Here is an 18357-nt window from a genome sequence, read left to right as displayed (position 1 = left end):
AAAGAAGCAGGGTTCACCCCAAGTGGGGCTTGTGTTCACCCCAAGCAGGGCTCAAGTTCACCCCATGCAGGGCCTCAACTCATGAATTGTGACATCATGACCTGAGCTGAGGTCCAATGCTTAACCCAGTGAGCCACCAAGGCAGGGGCCCTGTGTGATACTTATAAGAGAATATCTCTCCCACCACCCTCATTCTCCCTGCTTTAGAGATCATATTGTGGGGACAGGAGACCTGGAGCTGAAGCACGTATTTTGTGACCACTAGGCAAGAAGCCTGAAGGAAAATTCCAAAATAATAGGAGGAATCGGAAAGAGAAAACCACCATTTGGGTCATTGAGATCATACTTGGGCTGGCAATCAAGCCTTATTTTTATTGGTAATGAATATTCTCTGGCTTAATGCATGGTTACTGTGGTTTTCTAGTTCCTAGAACAGTGTCTGGAAGGAAATCCAAAGTGTTTGTTGATTCAATAGCTTAAATTTTGGTCATTTTCATGTCCCAAACATCCAATACGGTTCTTCATATGCATTAGCTGGTGAGTAAAAGCTTTTGTGAATTAAATATTTTTGATAACTGGGCAAGAATGTCCAGCTAAAATCAACTAACTTGAGGCTGACTAAAGTTCGGTCTTCTAGAATCAAAGGGCAATGTGTAATGTCATGATTAAGTTGACAGCATTTGGGAAAGAAGAGCAAGTTTTGGGACTTGAAATGTCTCAGTGACACCTCTATAAACCCTGTTAGTAAACAGACATTCTCTGTATATTTTTGCATTATTTAGTGTTAATCTATTGGAGCTCCTGGGAGGCTCCATCGGTCAAGCGTCTGACTTTGGCTCAGGTCATGATCTCACGGTTCGTGGGTTCGAGCCCCAAGTCGGACTCTGTGCTGACAGCTCGGAGCCTGCAGCCTGCTTCGGATTCTGTGTTTCCCTCGCTCTCTGCCCCTCCCCCACTCACACTCTGTCTCTCTCTCTCTCTCAAAAATAAACATTAAAAAAACACACATAATGTTAATCCATTAAACTCACAGCTGTAGTTTATATTTTTAGTCATTACATAACTTGTGCTGGAACGCATGCTCAGTCATTACCCAGGACCCAGATAGGAACAGCAATAGTGTCTCAAATCACCCCCTAGCCTCTTTAGACAGCATTGGCTCCTGTTCTGGCTTACTAGTTACTAGAAATAGTGACCTTCGACAAGTCACTAAATCTCATCTTTTGAAATGAGTTTGAACTAGAACCAGCTTTTAAGCACTATGATTTTATCCTGCTGAACCATGAATTCTTTTCTTGTTTGTCTGCTGCAGCCAGACTATTATTGGAATGTATCACTGTGACAGTTAAATGCTCTCTTTAGATGACCAAATATCTTTCTGAAATAGTATATTCTTTGCCCACTCCAGTGTAATTACCATCAGTTGTAAATACAAAGAAGAAATATGAGGCAAAAATTGGCCAGCCGTGCCATGTGAGGAATTACCTAGTAGTCTCCAAACACATGATGAGGTCAGTTACACAGAGTTTTGTGGAAGGCCCACCATTCAGCTAAAGACACTCAAATCACGCAGTTGATTACATTCATTTAAAGCACTTGGTGAGAGGGGCACCTGAGTGGCTCAGTCGGTTGAGTGTCTGACTCTTGGTTTCCCAGGGTCGTGGGATCAAGCCCTGCGTTGAGCTCCCTGCTGAGTGTGGAGCCAGCTTGGGATTCTCTCTCCCTCTACCCTCTCCCCCTGTCTCTATCTCTCTCAAAAAAAAAAAAAAATAGAAAGAAATATAATAAAGCACTTGGTGAGAAGCAGGGGAAAGAGGTGGGGTTGGTCAACCCACATAGAATAAAATGTGACAGATGGAACACCCCCTGGACCCTGGGCCACATGGTGTTCATTTGAACTGTTGGAGTCCGTCTATCCGTCTGTCTGTTTTCTAACTCAGACAAATCAATCTTCCCACTGCTGGTATAGTTATAGTTACAAGGAGCAGAGCTGAAGTTTGAGCAAAGATATCCAACAGACGGAACGTATCTGGGGCCAGCATCTCCCTTGTTCTATTAGAGGGATGTGGGGACAATTGTGCCTGAGCACAGTTATGACTTGTCTGCTAAGCAGCTGTGGGTCTTATCTATGCTGCTTGGACAGAGGACACGCAGGGTCAGATTGGGTATCGCCAGTGGGTAGCTGGTTCTCAACCCGATAAATATTGAGTGACTTATATGCCACCCCTGTTTACTGAACCATAAATATTTGGTGCATCCTCAGTTCTTCAATCCTTTTCTGCCTAGAAGTCATTTTCTCATTTGTCCCATAATTTTTATCTGTTTTCTGCTCATGTTCTCTCCTTTCCTTTCCTGAATCTATCATGTCTCATAAGCGATTTGCTTCTCTACCTAGTGTCATCTACTCTCCTTTTTTTTTCCTCTCTGTTTTTATGGCAGAATTAAATGTTTTAAAATAACACAGAAAACACATTACATGACAGATGAAACAACAGACTTTGGGGAAATTTAGAAATATAGCTCACCCCAGAGATGTGGCTAGCTTCTTCAAAAAGCAGTATTGCCTGAGACCTACCTCCCAAAGACGATGTAAATAACCTGCCTTGTTATATCACCTATATATGTTATTACAAGTTTTAGTCCTGTGTGCCAACTATAATGGTCAAAACCTATCCACCAATTACTAACTATTAATCATAGACATAGTAGGAGATAGGTCAGTCATAAATTTCCATCTATATTTTTAAGAACCCAGTAGCTTCCTTCTTCCTTAGTGTTAGTTAACATGTCAAAATCCATTTGTTGAGCTGTACAGAATGGGAAGATATAGTTGAAGTTATACATTTCTCAACAAAATAATCATTACTTTGAATCAACCTCTGAATCAGTATATCGATAACACATTGAACATTGTGGTATTTGGATTTCTGTAACGTGCTTTTTTTTTTTTGTAACACATTTCTAAACACCCTCCTATGTCACCCAAAAGCCTCAAACATTGCTAAATCATAAAATTAGGTTATATAAACTTAGTCAAATTTTTAACTTTTAATTCAGATATATTAGTTATTGCTCTCCTTACGTTACCTGCATTTGGGGTAACAGGACTGTTTTAGTTTATATGTCAATGAGTCAAAATGCATGTATAGTTTGTGTAACTCTATAGCATGCTAAAATACAGAAGAAAAGTGAAAATACGGAGGAAAAAGTGAAGTCAGGAAGTCTGGATTAATATACCGACTCTATCCTTAGCTGGGTTAACTTAGGCAACTTAACTAACATCTTGGTGCCTGAATTTCTTCATCCATTGCAAGATTTAATATAAATTTAATTTAATTAAGTATGACAACACTGAAGGCACCTGGCACATGAGTTGCACGATAGGTGCCTATTGAACCTACTGAACCTGAATCTAGCCCATTGCCTCATATTCCAGATGGAGAAGCTGAAACCTACAGGCTGTACAGAGGTATCTCAGGTCATACCTTTGGTTCAAATAAAACCCAGAACAGAAGAACTGGAAAGACTGCAGGTATGGTTCGTTTCCCTTATAAGCCTATAATGAGACTTTCTTATAATCTGGTCACAAGTTATGATTTAAATAAGTCACGCACTTAATGTCTCAGTTTCTCTACCTGCAGAATCGAGGGACTAATAATTACCTCCTATATTCTAGGAATATTGGACAGGCATAGAAGTAATGTCTGGAAGAAATCACTGGGAAAAACTCTCTATGTAACCATAACATATCATTATAAACATTGGAAGCTGCAAAAGCATCTCATTGTTAATAACACCACATTACAATTACATATATACAGCTTCTTTCATCTCTGGATCTCTAGATTCCAGCAAAATTAGTGCAGTGGACATTCTTAGACAGTGATTCTACTAGGAAGGCAAAATGGAGAATTGAGGGAATCATACAGAAAATTCAGGAAAAAGCAAGCCTGTGTTCTCCACACGGACTGAGTTTTACAGTTCTATTTGTCCAGGTAATTACCTCAATTGTCCTCATCTCTCTGCAAGTGAACACTCCTCATCATACAGATATATGTATCTTCTCTCTCTCTCTGTCTCTCTCTCTCTCTCTGTTTTAGAGAGAGAAAGGAATGTGAGAGAGTGGGGAGAGTGGCGATGGGGGGGGTGGAGAGAGAGAGAGAGAGAGAGAGAGAGAGAGAGAATCACAGGCAGGCTCCATGCTCAGCATGGAGTCCAACACAGTTCAGGATCATGACCCAAGCTGAAATACAGAGTCAGACACTCAACGAGCCACCCAGGTGCCCAGATGTATGTACATTCCAAGTTCAGTTCAATATAACTGAGATGCTTCTGAATGTCTGTTCCAAGAAAGAAAAGCCTTTGTCTTCTGTATTACTGTAAGCCCAGCACCTGAACAATGCCTAGTATTCCATAGGCACTCCATAAATATTTGTTGAATGAATTGATGAATGAAAAAATAAGCCAAAGAATGGATAACATTTCTCCATTCATGAATTTGTCTTTCATGACAATCAAATAACTGCAACTGAGTTGCCGTATGGAAACTTAAGGAAAACTTTTATTTATGAACTCCACTCTCAGCTCAGTTGACTGTGCATTGAAATTTCTCATACTTGCACTTACTTCTTAAAACTATATGAACATATCATGCTATCATTGCTAGATTATAAATGATAAAATTCCAGCAGTATGACTCCTGTCTGTCCCTATCAGGAAAAGTTGCTCATCTATTTGGAGCCTGTTTGGCTGTAAAACCTCTGTATATTAAATTCTAAATCCACTTAATTAGCTTCTCTAATCTTCATTATATAAAACTCAGTCCCATCTGATGGGAATATAAAATAAAAACAACCTCTCTGACAGCTAATATTGCAATATAGAGAGTCTCAAGGGAAGAGAGAGATTCTGTCTAGGGCACTGTCCAGTACTGTGACTCACTTTTACCTGATCCCCTCGGGAATTATTCATTACCCAGTGAGCTAAAAATATTTTCTGATTTTATTCTTCTTTTCTTTGTGTATTCATATCCCTAACCTCCTCCCTCCAGAACTCTGAAAGGAGGAAGTCAGGAATCAGGTGTTTGTAGGTCCCTGCCCATAGCACCATGAAATTCTATCGAAACTACCCCTATTTTAGTTACAATTATGTCAGGTGAAAGTGACAGAAACACAACTCCAACTAGGTGAAACCAAAAAGGAACATATTGGTTCACATAAATAGGAAGTTGTTTCAGGCATAGCTGGATCTAGGTTCTGAAGCAATGTTCCCAGGTCTCTCTCTCCATCTCTTTGCACTCTGTGGGCTTTGTTCTTTGGGCAGGAACTATTCACCCTGCAGTTGGAGAGCCACCAACAGCTCCACCTTCGTATCAACCTCACATTACTGTAAAATCCCAGTAAAAAATAAAAATAGCAACAAAACAATCCCCTTTCCCAGCATTCCCAGGAGAGGGACTAACTAACCTAGTCTGGGTTGAAAATACACTTACCTCACCTAAAACTAATGTAATGTGTGTCAGTTGTACTTTGATAAGGAAGGAAGGAAGGAAGGAAGGAAGGAAGGAAGGAAGGAAACCGAGTTTTAGAACAACTCATTAAAAGAAAAAAAGAGAGGTGCCTGGGTGACCCACTCGATTAAGCAACCAACTCTTGATAACAGTTCAGTTCACGATCTCACAGTCATGAGATCGAGCCCTGAGGGGGGCTCCAAACTGAACATGGAGCCTGCTTCGGATTCTCTCTCTCCCTTTCTCTCTGCCCCTCCCCTGCGCGTGCGCTCTCTCTCACACATACACAAAATAAACTTTAAAACAAATAAAAAATAAAATAAACTTTAAAAAAAGAAAAAGAAAACACACATACGGAACAAGTGTGGGATAAGGTGAGTTCCCCAAATACATACTTGATGGCAGAAAAAACAAAACTGTCTGCTATGCTATCTTTACCCCAATAGTATATGACATAGACAAAATGATAGGGAGGACAACTCGCTGAATGTTAGTCACAGTTATTTCTGGATGGCTTGCAAGCAAATTTGAACATCTTCTTTATGTTTCTCTTTATACTGTTGTTATTTTCCATGTTTTATAATGTATATGAGTTACTAACATAATCTTAAAATTAAGTGCTATTTTAGGAATGTATTCATTTTATCAAATAAATGAATGAATATAATTCCTGAGTCTGCTGCGTGTAAAGCACTTTTCTGAATGCTAAGGGCAAATTAAATGAATAAAATAGGCTTGGCCACTACCACCAAGGAATTTGTTGTTAGATGGGGAGGACAAACACATACTCACTTAATCACTGTTGTAAACTCCTTAAATTCCTTTGGTAAAAGGATAATTGCTATTTAAAACTTACCAGCTATCATTACTCACTGCTTATCACCAAGTCCCTCTCTTTCATAAAAGAGACATCAAAGATTTAAATATAAAAATATAATCATGGGGCCCCCGGGTGGCTCAGTTGCTTAGGCGTCTGATTCTTGATTTCGGCTCCAGTCATGATCTCACGGTTTATGAGGTCCAGCCCCGCACGGGGCTCCAAGCTGACAGCACGAGCTACTTGGGATTCTCCCTCTACCCCCTCCCCCTCTCACGCTCACACTTCCTCTCTTTCAAATTAAAAGATAAACTTAAAATATATATAATCATAAAACACATTTAAAAATGACATTTATATGCAGGTATATAATCACCTAGGTGTATGTGTGCGCATACACACATACATGGGTTAGAGGGATAATGAAATATAAAAAACTTACAAATTAGTGAGAAAACGTTCAACTACTTAAGAAAAACAGGTGAAATATCTGAATAGTTCAAAAAAGGATAAATATACGGTATGATATGATATGAAAGTATGATATGAAAGAATACTCAGCCTCAGGCGCCTGGGTGGCTCAGTCGGTTAAGCATCCAACTTCCACTCAGGTTTGGGAATTTGAGTTTCTGCTGTCAAGTCAAAAGCCTACTTTGGATCCTCTGTCCCCCTCTCTCACTGCCCCTTCCCCACAAGCGCATGCACACTGTCTCTCTCTCAAAAATAAACATTAAAACAAATGCTCAACCTCACTAATAATTTTTTTTAATGTTTATTTTTAGAGAGAGAGAGAGAGACACACAGCCTGAGCAGGAGAGGGGCAGAGAGAGAGGGAGACACAGAAACTGAAGCAGACTCCAGGCTCTGAGCTGTCAGCACAGAACCCAAATCGGGACTCGAACTCATGCTCCACGAGGTCAGGATCTGAGCTGAAGTCCAATGCTGAGCTACCCTGGTGCCCCAGCCTCACTAATAATAAGAAATGCAATCAAAGCAACCTACAAAAAGAAAATATCAAGATACTAATTTTTACCCTTCGAACTGGAAAAAATCAGAGAGTTAGATAATATCCGATGACTTTTGGAGAAGTCAACTGTTCTCCTAAGTGATTAGAGGCACTATCAATTGATACAACAAAAAACCATTTTGCTTCCTGTCCCAGCTTTATTGAGATGTAATTGACACATAACATTGTGTAAGTTTAAGGTGCCAGTATGATAATTTAATGCATTTAAAAATTGCAAAATGCTTATCACCATGGTATTAGCTACCATCTCCATCCCATCACCTAGAAGACACTTCCTTTCAAGTGGAGTCTTGAAGAAAGGAAATGAGAAAGCCGCTGTGTGCTGATCTCCTAGTTAGGTGAAAAGAGGGATATAGTGGACCGCCATTTCTATAAATAAATGTGTGTGTGTGTGTGTGTGTGTGTGTGTGTGTGTGTGTGTTTTATGCTGTGTATACATACAGTATTTCTGGAAGAATATAAAGAAACGGTAAGTAATGAAATCTTACCTCTGGGAGAAGGATCAGCAGTGAAGAAACTTACATTTCATCCTGTAAATTTGTTTATTATTCGATTTTTAAAAATTTTGTACATGCATTTACCTTTTATTAAAAAGGCAGACTAAAAAAAAAAGACTGATTTTAGAAACAGACTGAGCAAAAAACTGTAAATATGTTTTTCAATTTTCTGGCAGCAGTAGACAGCAAAGCATCACAGAATATGTCTTACTTGTTCCAGGAAGGTTGTCTTGAAGGAAGACTCCTAAAGGTGGATGTGTAAAAACTGTAACGGAAGAAGGTACCCAGTCAGGGAAGCCCCACCTCCCCGCCCCATTTTTTTTTTTAAATGGTTTGAACAAAACTGCTCTTTTTAATATCCCTTCAAATGTAGATCAGTTCTCTGAGGGCAAGGTGGGTAAATTTGCATAGGATCAAAGGAGATTCCTGGGAGCTTAGGGATGGAGACTGAGGACCTGAACCCTTCTGAGGCTCAATGGCTTTATATCTCTGATGGAGTTAGTGGTCTCCAGGCGGTTCTAGCGTGAGTAACGTTGTAGCTGAACTGAGAGCTGTCTGTGGAAGGCTCCTGCAGCCTGAAAGAAAATAGAACATTTGGGAAAATGAGAAAAGACCAATTTTGCAGGGAGTGTAACGGAGGGAAGATTGCCATCCCAAGAGACGTGTGAGGCGGGCAGAGGTCACATCTTGCAGCGCTTGTGGCTTTGGTCATTAGGAATGTCGTTCACCTTAATAACAGTTGGAAGCCATCGAAGGATTTAAAGAAGAGTGAAGACACAATAAAAGTTGCAGTTTTATATGCTTCTTTTGGCTCCTGCACAGGGATTGGAGGGGAATGGAAACAGCATACGAAAAGATTATGGTGTCTAAAGACAAAATTAGGTGTCTGTAGCCAGAGATGAGGGATTATTCTGGTAGCTTTAAACTAGGGAGGATGGGAATGGAGGTAAAGAGAGGTGGGTATCTATGACTGACACCATGCTTAAGAAACTACGAGCCTCATTTTTGCTTATTTGGACGGAGGGAGAAGGGGATGTCAAGGATGAGTCCCAGTTTTTTGGTTTGCCAAGCTGCACAGGGATGACATTTATCAAGACAGGAAGCCCTGGAGGAAGACCGATTTGCATGGGAGGATCAGGAGTGTTTGCTGGACATGTTGAGATTGAAGTCTCTTTCAGACATTCAGGTGGCAGTGTTGAGAAGACACTGTTACAGTCTGGAGTTTTCAGCAAGGACTGGAGGTTAATTTTTTTTTAAGTTAGAGCATAAACATTTTATTTGAAGCATAGGTGAAGATGAACTTTCCTAAGTTGAAAAGTTAAAGTGAGAAAGGAAAAGGGATTGGTGAGCATCTATCCCAAAGAAGTCAACTTAAAAAAAATTTTTTTAGGGGCGCCTGGGTGGCGCAGTCGGTTAAGCGTCCGACTTCAGCCAGGTCACGATCTCGCGGTCCGTGAGTTCGAGCCCCGCGTCAGGCTCTGGGCTGACAGCTCAGAGCCTGGAGCCTGTTTCTGATTCTGTGTCTCCCTCTCTCTCTGCCCCTCCCCCGTTCACGCTCTGTCTCTCTCTGTCCCCCAAAAAATAAATAAACGTTGAAAAAAAAATTTAAAAAAAATTTTTTTTTAATGTTATTTATTTTTGAGAGAGAGAGAGAGCGTGCGCGCAAGCTCACAAAATGGGGGAGGGGCAGAGAGAGGGGACAGAGGACCCAAAGCAGGCTCCACACTGCCTATAGTGTCTCAAACTCATGAACGAAGAGAAAATGACCTAAGCTGAAGTTGGAGGCTTAACCCACTGAGCCACTCAGGCGCCCCAAGAAGTCAACTTTTAAATGTATGGGAGGAGAGAAGGCAGCAGAGAAACAAAGACAAGTAGAATAAAGCCTTTCAAAAACGAATAATGTAATAATCGGGATTGCTGATTAGTCCCTATGATCATTTACTTTCTCCTTGTTTTACAAAGTTAATAAGATCACCTAGAGACAGGAAGATTCGTTATTTATCAAGAACAATATCGGGGCGCCTGGGTGGCGCAGTCGGTTAAGCGTCCGACTTCAGCTCAGGTCACGATCTCGCGGTCCGGGAGTTCGAGCCCTGCGTCGGGCTCTGGGCTGATGGCTCAGAGCCTGGAGCCTGTTTCCCATTCTGTGTCTCCCTCTCTCTCTGCCCCTCCCCTGTTCATGCTCTGTCTCTCTCTGTCCCAAAAATAAATAAACGTTGAAAAAAAAAAAAAAAAGAACAATATCTATTTTAAATTAACCCTTCTTAAATTGCCTTCTAGAACACCAAAGATGCCGAACACCAATTTAAACACCAAAGTTACTACAAGCAGTAACACTAAAAGCACAAAATCACCTGTCCTGCATACCACACCAGCCACATTCTAGCCTCCACCCCGCTGCCCTACTAGTGAGTTAACAGAACCCTTTTCTCCTTTATGGCACAGCTTTTTATGACATTGTCTCTGAGTTTTACTAGAAAGTATGGCAATTCCAACTGACTTCTCTAGAGCTATTGCAGGAATCCAGGAAAATTAGTTTTTTTCTTTTGTGTCACTACTCACTTTTTAGAAGACGGAGCTAAATATTCCATGCTAATGGCACCCGAGGAGGCACTTCTAAGGATTCTGTTGTTACCAAGTCATCATGGAAGAAGATCTTATCAATCAATCATTGAATTGGGGCCTTTTGCCCATATATGTCTTTTAAAGATAAATAACTAGTCTAGTCCTTTATAGTCTTGAGCAAAATTTTGCCCGTTGGCAAAAATAGGTAAAAATATGGAACTGATTTCCAGAGGGAGTTTTTCTTTGTCTTCAGCATGCTAGAGCAGGGGCCAGCCAATTTTTTCTGTAAAGAATCAAGTGGTAAATATTTCAGCCTTTGCTAGCTAGAGTGTCTGTTACAACTACCATGGTGAAAGTAGCAATAGATAAAACATAAATTCATGAGTGCCACTGTGTTCCAAGTAAACTTGATTTATGGACACTAAAATTGGGATTTCATATAATCTTCATGTGCCATGAAATGCTATTCTTCTTTGGATTTTTTTCTATCCATTTAAAACTGCAAAAATCACCTTAGCTTGTGGACTTCATAAAAATAGATGGTAGACTGACTTGCGCTCTAGGTGAGACCATCATAGCATGTCTTGAATTATCACCACCTCCTTTCCTCTCCCCAATAATTAATTCAGAAAATTCAATTCCAGTTGTTGAAAATGAAAATGTTAACCCTGGGGCCAAAAAAAAAAAAATCTGGGAAACATTGGAGTCCAGTTCTTCCAACATTCTTATTTAAGGCAATCTTAGTAGACTGCACCATCCATCTGGGGATGGCCATTTGCTTCGAGTTGATAAGACATAATGGTGACAGCTCAGATAAGGTTCCCAACTACAAATTCTCACCACTCATGCTGAGGTTGAATCAGAACTATTGTCAGTAAGGATGGTGTCTGTCAATCCATGTGTTGCAAAAACTAGCACAGACCTGATTATTGCAGCAGATGTTTGAAATGTAATTATAAGCACTTAGAGCCATTTTGAGAGAGAGAGTCTAACCCAAGAAGTTCTTTTGGTATCAGACTGCAAAATCAATATGAATTCTTGAAATGCATTTTGAATGCTTCTGGAGCCCTTAGCCTGAAGTGACCTTGGGCCAAAAACATCAAGTAGGCCAGAATGTGGTAGAACCCTTTTACAGTCTTTCATTGTTTGTATTTGTCCCATGCTACCTGACATAAGTTTAAGTAATAAGGTCATGAAAATTTCTTCTAAGTGTTTTATACCCAAGATGATCTGATGGCCCCCTTTCAGAAAGACAATATTACATTTCTACAAAATATATCCTTTATGTCAAACTAACTCATGCTGATGACTTGGGATCAAGCCTTTATTTCATATTCCCACTCTTTACCTAATTTGAGACATAAACCAAATGGGATCCCCTAGAAAGATCATTCTGTAACAGGATCAGCCAAAAGACATAAACATTTAGAGGCCCTCAGACATTGAAGACAAGGACATGATAAAAATCTGTAATTCCCAGGAATTCCAAGAAAAATTCTTAAAATCAAACCTCGGACTAGTAGCCAGACTCCTGAAAGTAAACTCCTTGGTTGACAAATACACTAACACAACTGCTTTCCAAGACCCCTCTTTCTCAACTACCCTCCCTGCCCCTCTTGTTCAATCTCCTTTAGACACAGAAACTCTTAAGGAATTTAAGGCATAGGAACTGGTAGCACCTGAAGTTGAAAAGGCTAATTATAAACAGGGGGGATTTCTATCTTTATTTATTTTTAGCTTTGGAGACACCTGCTTTGGTCTGTCCTCTTCTCTTGCCTGCAATTTAGTCCATAACCTCTGTGAGATTAGACACTATGGCAAAGGAAATAAAGTTCTCCTGCACAAATATTAGTGGGAGTGCACCTGCCTTCATATTGAGTAGGTAACTTCCACTGGCCCAATCTACCAGGAACACAATCCTGGTAAAAATGTAAATGTGGGACAAGGATGAGAGCCAGCTCCTTCTGTCTCATTTCTCCACTGGTAAATGGATCTTATTCAATTATTAATGTTTCATGGATAGGAATATGTTCTAAACCATAGTCTGCATGTTTTCAGGATGGTTGGAAGCTTTTCCTTGAAAATAGGCACTGCCACCATTGTAGCTAAGAATAACCACTTGGGCAGTCCCTTGGTTCCCCTCTAGTAATAGAGGCACTCAACTCACTAATGTTCAACAAATACTTCTACTCTCACAAAACTGCATCCTTCTTACCATTCTCTGGAAAAAGGAATGGGCCAAAACAACCAAATTCCCCGAGGAACTCGCGTTTGCCTGGGTTCAAAGTCATGCCTTTATCTCTGATCATTATTTGCTCCTCCCACTTCAGCCCTTATGAAATAGTTACAGTCAGGGCAGGGAAGATCTACTATCCCTCTTGGACCTTGGGAGATCTAATATGATTCAATCCAATAACCTTAAATACTGCCCACGTCTTATTAAATACACTCATACTTATGACTAGCAGGTCAATTCTGTTTTCGCCCAGAGTTCCCACCTCAGCCCTTACATGATTTTCAGGTCAGATACCTAGTTCTCTGGGAAAGACAGGTCTGAAAAACTGATCCTGAATCCAAGTAGAAGGGACCTAACTCTGTCCTCCTAACCACCAGTATTGCTGCAAATCTACAAGGAATACAACCTTGAGCTCATGTTGCACAATTAAGGAAGACGGCAGCCTCACCTAAACAGAAATCTGATCCAACAGAAGACCTTAAACCAAGGCTCTTTCAAGAGCTCCGAGAAGCAGAGAATAGCATGAAGTACCCTGCTTTCCCAAGCCCCACCAAACAGGCACAGAGCATCAAAAAGTGGTCAGCTTCAACCCCAGATTCCAAAACAAGATCCTCCAGGGGTTCCCTGCTTAATCCCTGCCTTCTTTGTCTACTCTTCATCAAACTGTTTCTTCTATATCCATCAATCTTGGAACCAATGCTCCCCTTATTACACAATACCTTGAAATGATTTTGCCCCTCTTTGTTCTGTCCTGTCCTGTCTCACCATATAAACAAAAAGAGAACAAAGCTCTCTCATTCAATTTGTTCTGTTTTTTTTTTTTCAACTGTCCCTACAGTCTCAACCCATCCCTCACCTGACCACTGGGGTGGACACTCCATTGCCTTAAACACATCCCAGGGAGACTTTCTCCTTAATGGTCTATATGGGTAATTCAACCACTTCCACTTCATCAACCCCAACTTCTCAGCAATTCCCAACATAATAAAGATGTCTCTTAAAATCTCCAAAACTCTAGGCACCTAGGTGGCTCCGTCAGTTAAGCATCTGACTATAGCTGAGGTCATGATCTCACAGTCCATGAGTTCAAGCCCCACGTTGTGCTCTGTGATGACAGTTGAGGGCCTGGAGCCTGCTTTGGATTCTGTGTCTCCCTCTCTCTCTGACCCTCCCTCACTCATACTCTGTGTCTCAAAAATGAATAAATGTTAACAAAAATTTTTTAAAAATCTCCAAAACTCATGATTCTACTTTCCCCATAACAGGTATATGAAAAAAAAAAAAACACATCAGCACTTTCATTTCTGATAACCATCTTCTCCTTCACTACTTTTCAACTAACCTTGCAAACTTTGTTGAATTCTAAGTAATGACTATGGCCTCCTGTCAGATCTACCCAATGGTGAACTACAACTATTATTATTAATTACTACACCCCCCAAAGTGCCTGTGTCCCCCTGCCAAGTATATTACATTTTATGTGGTAGCAAGTCTACACCTGCCTTCCCCACAACATTTTTTCCCCTACATATTCAGAAACCTTATCTGGGACTTCCAATTATTTAAAATCACTAGTCTACCTGTTGGCCATGTGTCCATCTGGAGATTTAAATGGTCACTTCAAAATGAGGCAAATATAAGTTATTCAGGAGAGTTCATAGAGGGGTCATTAATTCTCCCTTTATGTGTGCTGTGGAGGCTATTATATCCACTATGGAAATTATAAATTGGAAAAAATAGAAAGGTCTCCAAACGCATGCAGAAGTAATAAATGATACAATTTCTGCCATAGAAACACAACAAATAAGCTTAAACTCACTGGCTCATGTTGTTATAGACAATCATATAGCTCTCAACCTCTTCCCAGATGGTCAGGGAGGCGTCTGCTCCATAGCCAAAACATCTTGTTGCACTTGGATTAACATCACACACCAAGTAGAATAGTCAACCACTAAACTCAAGGAAAAGGCTATTTGGCTCTCTAAAAGTTGATCCAAATGGCCTATCAGACATGTTGTTCTGGATGGGAAATGGAAATCTAGGATCCTGGATTTGGGGTATATTGCAAGAATTACTCACCCTTCTTGTAATCTTATGCCTTACAGTTAAATGATGCATCCTGTGCATCCTGTCCACAGTCTTAAATGCTACTATGTAGTTATTGTCTCAAAATATGATTCAAAAATGTGTATGATCCATCAGACTCCAAAACAACTCCACTTCCAACTAACTTCTCACTCAGAGGCTGAATTTGAGCTTTAAGTACCAAGATCAAATCTGGAATGACAAAGGTGTAGATCTGTACATTCCCCATCGCTTTGTTTCCCTTGCAGTTATTTAAGGACAACCTTATGGTTATCTTCAATAAGAGGAAAGGTGATGTGACAAGGTCAAACACATCGCTTTTCTCTATTGCCTGAACCTACTAACAAGGCCAGACAGAGACCTTTCCCCTTTTGGCCCTAGTCAATTTCTAATTCTTCGTCTCATGAGTGATTAGCTAACATTAAAAGTATGTGTCTTCTGGGGTGCTTGGCTGGCTCAGTTGGAAGAACATGTGACTCGATCTCAAGGGTCATGAGTTTGAACCCTCTGTTAGGTATAGAGATTACTTAAATAAATAAAAATTTAAAAAAAAGTATGTCCTCTGAAGCTAGCTAGACATAGACATAAACATTTCCTGTTGAGATGACTGAGACTTTGTCTGATTGCAAAACAATTCCAACAGCAAATCACCCCATCTGTCACTTAGCTACTGCTCTCTTTAAAATGTCTAGGGTGAATCCACCCTACTGAGAAACTCATCTTCAGATCTAGATGCTGTCCTTATTGCAATAGTATGAATAAAATCATTCTCCTTAGTTGTTCAGTTTTTGTCTTATTTTTTAAAGTTAATTTATTTAAGCAATGTCTACTCCCAACATGGGGCTCAAACCCATGACCCCAAGATCAAGAGCCGCATATTCTACTGACTAAGCCAGTCAAACACCCTCAGTTTGTGTCTTTAACATGGCTTATGCAGATGGGAAAGAAAATTTTCATCCTCCTTTGGGAATTACATCTGGTCCCCAAAGCATCCAGTCATGCATAGTTTATTTCCAGGTAGTGAGAAGAAAATGGCCTTTGCTCCATTGAGGCAGACCTGGGGCTGGGCAGAGACTAGGAACCAGGCAAAGAGAAATTTCTGCAATAAACACCCAGTAGGAGATAGATAAATAGCATAGTGTAATATTGATTATTTTTTAGCAAGTTACTTCTGTTATTTCTATCACTGTTAGTACCTTCTCACTCTTAGTACTCATTAAATTATTTTTTAATTTTCAGTCTGGGTGTAGCTGCACTATGGAGAATTAAGGAAAGAATCCTGTGTCCCATCTTGGAAGAAAATGTCAAAGAGCAAGCAGCACCTTTTTTTTTTTTTGAAGTAATGTCTGCACTCAATGTGGGGTTCAAACTCACCTCAAGGTCAAGTGTTGCATACTCTACCGACTGAGATAGCCAGGCACCCTGGGAGCAAGACCTTCTTTAAGTAGCAGAGGAAATTAATGAGAAATCTCCAAGAACAAGTCTAAAAGTCTTTGAGACCTGCTTCTCTCCCCATCAGATATTCTTTCTGAGTTGCCAATTTGTGATGAGCTGAGTTTGGATTTTATTGCAAGTAGTTTGCTTACACAAGAAAAGAACAGAGTTGGTGGCCCCTTATATAGAGCATGCACTAATATGAAAGTCAAGAGCCAATCAACAGGGAAATGTTGGCGGTTTGGAAGCAGGCTCTGACTACTAGGGAGAGTGAAAGGTTGTGCAAGATAAATACAGAACAGATGGTCAGATAATTGAGAGTCTATGGTCTATTAGTGGAGGAAGATTGTTAGGGCGAAAAGCTAGATTAGTCAGTGGGGTGAGGCAGCCGAAGGGGCTGCTGTGGAAGATGTTCACATTAACCAGGATCTTACTCCACTGGAGCCTTGAGGGTAAATTGGTTCAGAAATCAGTAAGAGTCTCACCTCAGGAGTTAGTTCTCCTACGATTTAAGAGACCAAATCCTCCAGGTGAATTAGACTCTAAGTAAAACACTAACAACCTAAAGAAAGCTTGGATTTTCTGTTCTTTCAAGGGTAGATGGGAATATATACTACACAATCTCATCCTGAGTATGGGTGAACACTAGCCATATTGATATGATCGCTTAAGGAAATGACGCTGGAAATTTAACTTTTCGGATTTTTCCCACTCATATAACTGCAAGATGATTTCGGACCTCCCAAGGGTTTCTATGATTCATCATCTGTTGATACTGTTGCAGGGTCATCAAGCATGACAGCCAAGAAAGAATTCTTGAGACACTGACAGTACAACTTAGTAAGTTCATTTAAGTAGCACAGAGACAGGACCTGCACTTTTGCTGTATGAAGCTGGTGGTTATGATCAAGGGGGAGGGAATGTGCCGGGAGTATTAGATCATAAATGGCTTCTTCAAATTTCTACTTGTAAAACTACTTTCTCAAGATTTCTTTGGTGCTTATCATTCAGTTCGATATTAACTATTGGTGAGATATACAGGCAGTCATGAAATTCTTTAAGGATGTAGCAACCAGCAGTATTTGATCCTTATCAGAACTATGCAGGGTATAGGTCAGCCTTCTGGGCTAAAGGTGAATATTTTCTGCTTCTATCTCTCAACAATATCAGAAATATGGTGCAGAAATATTGGATTAAAACTGAGAAGTAGAAGCACTAAATTCTAAGCCTTACATTGCAACTCTTGGGTAGGCTTCATTGTGTTAATGGCCATGACATCTCAGAAATACTGCATAACACAGGAATGAAAAAAAAAAAAACAAAACAAAACATTTCTGAGTCCTAAGTAATTAGGGGTAAGCATTAGGGAGAGAGAATTAGATAAAAGACCCAACTTTTAGTACAGTTGATGATGTGTCTGGGTTAACCATCTGAACTTTGAATGATTGCAGGTGCAGTGACCGGAAGTTCTCTACAGTTGCTAAGAAGACTCTAAGGATATTGAAAGTTAAGTAGGGCCACACCTCAGGAGCCACATGAAAGATTGGCTGAACTCCAAAATGAAGAAGAAAAATACATAACGAATCATTTTCAGTCTCTACTGGCATCTTCACCACAAATCTAGTAGACTAATTTAACACTCTATGGATTACGTTCTATTAAAAACATGTATGTATATGGAGAGATTATCTCATATATGGCTTATTTACCTAACCATAGCCTATTTGAAGACAACTTTTGAAGATATAGGTTGAGAACTGAAACTACCGACCCTTACCCACAGTTTGGACACTAAGGAATTAAAATGCCTGTTTTGCCCTCACTACCCACAGATAACCTAACCCCCTACTTTACATGACTTTACTATTCCATTGTCTTCACAGGTGTGACTTTCAAAAGACCCATCAATTCTTCAGTGGAAGACATCAACACACAGTCTGCATCCTAACATTCTTGGAATGTCTTGCCTGAAAAATCCTTGTCTGCTCTTTTTGACAACCCTGGACTATTGTCTCTTAATCTTTACCCAGTTCTCATCAAGCTCCCCAGAGAACTAAATCTCTGATTCTCAATTAATGCTGAATTTGTTCCCCCACAGAGACATTACCAAAGCTTTGCAGAGGTTGTGTTCTTCGTTAATATGTAAGCAATATACTTAACTTTGTCTTATCCACAGGTTGTGTTTGG

The 18357-nt window shown here is 40.1% G+C and overlaps 1 long non-coding RNA gene across 1 annotated transcript; it reads left to right on the top strand.

The window, feature by feature from the left end:
- Positions 1-140: 140 nt before the first annotated feature.
- Positions 141-17851, top strand: LOC125164149 (uncharacterized). Its single transcript, XR_007151654.1, has 3 exons — positions 141-537; positions 3437-3532; positions 17622-17851. It is a non-coding gene; the product is annotated as an uncharacterized LOC125164149 (long non-coding RNA).
- Positions 17852-18357: the final 506 nt, after the last annotated feature.

The sequence above is a fragment of the Prionailurus viverrinus genome, chromosome B1, assembly GCF_022837055.1.
Source record: "Prionailurus viverrinus isolate Anna chromosome B1, UM_Priviv_1.0, whole genome shotgun sequence".
In the NCBI taxonomy this organism is placed as follows: domain Eukaryota; kingdom Metazoa; phylum Chordata; class Mammalia; order Carnivora; family Felidae; genus Prionailurus; species Prionailurus viverrinus.
The sequence above is the reverse complement of the archived record's forward strand: the minus strand, read 5'-3'. Positions and strand labels throughout refer to the sequence as shown.